This window comes from Hippopotamus amphibius, chromosome 1 (assembly GCF_030028045.1).
Source record: "Hippopotamus amphibius kiboko isolate mHipAmp2 chromosome 1, mHipAmp2.hap2, whole genome shotgun sequence".
Classification (NCBI taxonomy): Eukaryota; Metazoa; Chordata; class Mammalia; order Artiodactyla; family Hippopotamidae; genus Hippopotamus; species Hippopotamus amphibius.
In genome coordinates this window covers 47,270,439-47,276,298 of record NC_080186.1, presented here as the reverse complement: position 1 = coordinate 47,276,298, position 5,860 = coordinate 47,270,439, and the positions used below count along the sequence as shown (strand labels likewise).

The 5,860-nt window shown below is 44.8% G+C and overlaps 1 pseudogene; it reads right to left on the bottom strand.

The window, feature by feature from the left end:
- Positions 1-2,953: 2,953 nt before the first annotated feature.
- LOC130859145 (ferritin light chain-like) lies at positions 2,954-3,692 on the bottom strand (annotated as a pseudogene).
- Positions 3,693-5,860: the final 2,168 nt, after the last annotated feature.

Sequence of the window (5,860 nt, the reverse complement as noted above, 5' to 3'; positions counted from 1 at the left end):
TGGCACCCGTGTCACTTACTTGTAATGAATAAAGTCATGGTTTGATTTCCAGTTAGTCAATAAACCCTGTAAGGGGAGAGAATGGCTCTGTCTTGGCCATTTTATCCCTCACTATGGTGCCTGGAAGAAGGGAAGCACACAGTAAGTATTTGCCAAATAAAGGAATGAACTCTAAAATACCACTGCAAAGAGGTGGGCCTTAGAGCCAAGGTCATGGGCCAGAAACCACCCTAAGGAGAGCAGTAGAAATAGCCTGTGTGTTTGTTACATTCTGTGCCCCATTGATGTGTGTTTAACAAATGAAACAACATTGATTTCACTGTGCTTGGGGGTTGGATCACCCCAACCTTCAAACTAAGTAAGTCTTGAATGGAGCAAAGCCCCTTCTCCCCCAAGTCTCAGAATAATCCATGCTAATATGTTCTGGGGGAGTTTTGGACCACAGGTTAAATAAAAAATTTCTCCCCCTTCCAAACCGCTTCCTTGAGGATGCACTGATCACAGTGAACAGCCAATTGAGCTGCCAGTAGGCCCATTACAAAGTGGGTTGTCAGAGACTCGTATTACGTAGGATTAACATTAGGCATCTCTGTCTCAACCCCGTGAAAGGCCTCAAGTGTCCTTGGAATTTCAGCGACCTTTCCCCATCAATGATGACATTGTTCTCCCGGCTTAATTCATAGGAAATGCAACCCACTCCTCATCATCACTGCCCACTGCATCTGGGATGGGGGCTGAGGGCCTGGGAGCACTGAGCTCCAGGCACTGAGATTTTACATTTCCTTGCACCAAACCTCCCGGGCTGCAGGGGCTCCTGAGAGTTGTTTTCTGTATCTTTCTACAATCTTTTCGATGGTCTTAGCTGAGAATTAGGAGGCAATGGCACGGGCTCTAGGAGCCTAGCAGGTCTTAAACCTGTCATCAGCAGAACTCCTCTGATGCAATAGGGTGAAGCTGCTGATCAGAAACCACCTACAACTCAGGCAGTGGTGTTGGATCCAAACCCTAGACAGACCATGTGCATTTAGGGGAAGGTACTGGAATAATGGCTGTTGACATGTTTGTTTTTGAATCCTCTCTATGACCTGAAGACTTGGCTGTTTTGCTGCCTCCATTTTTCTGTTGAGGGGGCTATGGCTCAGAGCACACAGGGACTGGATAGACCGCTGGAATGGACATCAAGTGGGTGGTGGTGGGGGTATCTATTGAACACCTACTTGTGTTACACAGTATACTAGGGGTTTTAGATTCTTTTCTTCCTCTGTTTCTCTTTGTAGCCTTGCAGTGTAGAGACTGAAGCCAAGGCGGAGTTGACCAATTCTTTTCTGGTGTAATCCAGCATCCTTAGGTAAACTTCTCCAGCAGCTTTGCAGCCAAAGCAGAGAAAATGAGTGACTGAGTGGAGCAGAATGAAGGGTCCGTAGGATGGTGAGAGGAGAGTTTGGGCAGGGAAGGAGGTGAGGCTGTTGGGAAAGCAGGGATGGGTCTTGTTTAAGGTGAATTCCTCATGCTGGGAACATGATTGGCATTCAAAACATGTCTTCTGATCAGATGTGTGAATGCTAGCAGGGGATTGATGGGCAGGTGAACTAAGTTCCTGGAGGGTCCAGGGATGCCTTAGAGCAGTAGTTATACAAGTGAGTTGCTAGGAGTTAGGGATACTAGTGGAGGATAGTGGCTTTTAGGAGTCTCAGAAGAGGAGCCATTTGGAATGATGAAGTGATGGCAAGGGCCACTGTGGGGCCACTACTGGGCAGCTGCAGAAGCATGTGGCCATGGCCACTGGCACTGAGGAGCAGGAGGCCAATGAGAAGCAGAGCCTGAGGTAATTCCTTCCACTCATCTCCTGGGTCTTTCACTCTATTCTGTGCGGGGATTGGATGGATGCAAATCTCAAATACCTTTGAAGAGTCAAGTGTCAGGCTTCTTCAAAGCTCTACTTCCAAGGGGGAGAAAAGACAATAAACATCTCCATATCAAGGTCCACTTTGCCCTTGTGACAGGAATGTCACCTGCAGTGTATAACCAGGAAGCTCAGATGCGGGCTGTGGTGCCTCCTACTGTGTCCTTCTATGGATTTGGTCAGTGGAAAGCAAAGTCACTGCTGATGTATGAATACGTTTTCTTTTTCATTCAGGCACTGCCTTTACTCAATCAGCCCTGGCTTCCTGCAGCAGAGGTCTGGGCTGTAATAGAGCCTGTCTTATTTTTTATTAAGTTCATGAACTTTGAAGGAAGGAACTTGGAAAAAAAGGTCTCATTACCTCAGGAATGAAGTCTCATGCTTCTTTAATGCCAGCGTGGTGTGGCCTTGCTTGTTATAGACACAAATAATCTGGGTGGAAAATCGCAGTGGAGTGGCAAGGAGAAAGGATGGCTTTTTGGGGTGAAGCAGGTGGGGTGGAGGAGGAAAGGTCAGTGAAAGGTCAACCTAACATGGAGAGATCCTGAGGAAAGGCATGCAGACTTCAGCTATGGCTAGACATTTGTATAGATTGACTTTGTGAAGACCGACCCTGCCATAGACCCTTCCAGAATCTGGGATAATGGGAAGAACATGGTCTCTGGATTCAGATGGATTTGGCTTTAAATTCCAATTTGGCTACTTACTGTAAGATTCATGACCTACAAATTTCCTAAACCTCTTGAGTTTCAGTTTCCAAATCGGTACAATGTAAAATATATCTACCTGGCAGGATTGTTGAGGGGATTGGATGAGACAGTGCAGGAAAAATGTCAGGCACTGGGTTTATAAAGAGAAATGTGGTACAAGGCTTTCGAATTAACATTACTATTATTATTTTTGCTGCAACAATCTTTGTTTCCATTTGGTCCAAGTCTTTGGAGAGAGCTCCAGGATAGTTAAAAAGCTGCTTAGTGGCTGCAGAGAGAGGCTTCAGGCAGAAACACTGACACCAGTGGCTTCTCAAAGGCCACTGGGCTCTAGATGCTCCTAGCGGTGCTTGAGGGTGAGCTTTTCGAGGGGATACTCTCCCAGCCCCACCCCGGGCACCAGCCAGCTTGCGGAGGTTGGTCAGGTGATCACTCATCTTCTTGATGAGTTTCACCGGCTCATCCAGGAAGCGGCTCTCCAGGAGGTCTGAGAGCTGATCTGTGTGGGCAGAACCTGGGGCATGCAGATTGAAAAGGGCCTGGATCAGGTTCTTCTCCATGAACTGGGTGGCTTCCACGGCATCCTGGGCTTTAACTCTCTCATCTTCAGATGGCTTCTGCATGTTCCTGGAAGAGGGTGTGGCCACAGTGCTGGTTTTGCATCTTCAAGAGATGTTTGGTGCCCTCATGCTTCTCCTCAGCCAATTCATGGAAAAAGTCACCCACGTCCTCCAGAGCCACATCGTCCTGGTGGAAATAGAGGCCCAGAGAGAGGTAGGTGCAGGAGGCCTGCAGTTGCAGGTTGACCAGGAGGTGGATGGCGGCCTCCACCTGGGTGGAATAATTCTGACAAATCCAGGATCTCGTGGTTGATTGGCAATAAGGAACTAAGTTGAAAAAATGGTATTGGCTGGTCCCGGAGGCCAAGGATAGCTGAGTGGTTGGTTCTGAAATTTGGGACTGGAAAAATGGTTGGAGGGTGGTCGGAGGCTGGAGGAAGGGGCATCCCTGGGTCTATTGCACCCAAACACTATTGAAGCAAGAGACAGACTCATGGGCCCACCGAGCACATCGCTCATGGTTACCTTCTTTAATGAAATATATTTTCGAGTTATCCAGCACAGTGGTTCACACGATTTAATTGTTAACTGACCAGGAGGCTGACTGCTGCACTGGAGTTTTCCTCCTCTGCAAAGAGTTGTTGGAGGAGTGCTGGACATCAGGGCCCAGGCTAGCCCAGTGTTTGCCAAACTTCTATGTTGATGGGAATCTCCTAGGGGTACTTGTGAAACATTGCAAGTTCCTGGCTTCATCCCAGACCTATTGGAAAAGAAGCTCCAGGGGCCCCAGGAAGTTGTGTTTTTCACAAGAGCTCCAGACAGGTCTTGTCATCAGAGAATTTGGGGAAATACCAGCAATCTTAGCTGTACCATCGATTGATTAGTGATAACAAGCTACTTTTAAAGTAAATTTTTAAAATGTAAAGTAACAATTTGCTACAAAGATGATCTTTAAGATCCAGAGTTATTAAAAAACACCCTTTCATTGACTGATTTTTGGGGGAGGAGTGTATCATTATGCTTTTAGGAGAAAGAAGCTCTTTCATTCCTCCCTGCTTTTGCTGTTGCTGTTCTCTCTGTCTGAAATTCTCTTTCTACCTTGTCTACCTGGCAAATCCCGCTCCTTCTTCAAGGGTCAGGTCAGCAATCACTTCCTCTGAAAAGGTCCCATGATTCTCTCAGGTGAATCAGGTGCTTCTTCCTCTCCATACCTTTGTGTTACGTCTTGTATAAGATGAACTGTCTCATATTATGTGTTTGTTTTTATGTTTCTCTCCACATTAATTTTTGTGTATAAAGATCAAGAGGGTGGGTTCTGGAATCAAAGGGCCTAGATTTGTAACTCTCTCTGAAGGGATGAGAGCAGACAAAACGGAAGAGATCGCCTTGAATTGGGTGTTGGAAGATGAGCAAGAATTGTTCAGATTGAGAAAGGAGATTTCCAGTGAACAGCAGGTGCAAAAATCTTTTGAAGTCACAGAAAAACACACTTTTCCCATCTTGAACCATTTTTAATGAGAAACTCATTTTTGCAATAATATCTTTTAAGATCTTGAAAATTTTCCATTAGGTCACTTTTGGTGTCTTTTCATTAGACTTTATTTACAAAGGCCATAAAAGGGACTATTGTAATTCTGAAAATAATGTTTTAAACTGTTAAATCAAAAGGAGTCTGGATCAGTCCTCAGATATTCCATACACTATAAGATTTGCAAAGCATGATATGACCACGCCTGTGAAAGGCTTTGGTTTCAAATGCCTGGTTCAAAGCATGCCTCTTCCACTTCTCGCTGGATGGCTTTGGGCAAGTTACTTAGCTTCTCTTAGCTTCTCGTGAGTAAATTAGAAAGTAATACTCTTTTCCTTTCCTTCTATTATCTCAGCGTTAAAAGGGGCAGTTAAGAATAGACAACAGAAAGGTTTCAAAGTAATCTCAATAGACCAGGGCACTGGGCTAATACTACTTACAAGAAATTTTAAAAAGATAAATGTCAAGTCCAGAATTTAAGATTACATATAAAATGGAACTACTGGCTTGAGGAAAATTAGTTAGGTAGCAGCTCATGTCAGAAACACCAGAAAAAATTGTTAGAAATCAAGTTCAATTGGCTCCAACTGGGTACTGGAACACTAAAAATGTGTTTTTACTTTATCATCATAACTAGGTTGGCAAACATATTTTAGCTGTGTAATGCCAAATGTTGTCATGGAAGAGGGCATCGGGACCCCTTATGCACTGCTGGTGGAAGTGTAGACTTATGTAATCATTCTATAGAACAATCTGGCACTACTTGAGGAAATTGTATATGCCCATGATCCGTCAGTCCCACTCTGTGTTTGCGGCAAATTTTATAGATTGGTTCACCCAGTTTCCTTCTGCCTCACTTAGAACATGATTTCCTGCACCCTAGGGGATGGAAAGGTAAAAATCTTTCCAGATGCCTTATTATTCAGGTTCCATTAATGACCTAGCTTCCTCCATGCAATGTATATATGTGATATTTGGAAGGTGAAAGTGCTTATCATGAGGCAGAGGTCTTGTTTCTGCTTCATCTGTTATTTTTGTTGGTACGTGTGGTCACAGGGACTTTTAGATAGCTGCAGTTTATTTTTCAGAAGATGTCGTAGAGGGCCTGATGTCTGGTCCTAACATGGTGAATATCAAGAAGCTGGGCAATAGGCTTCCC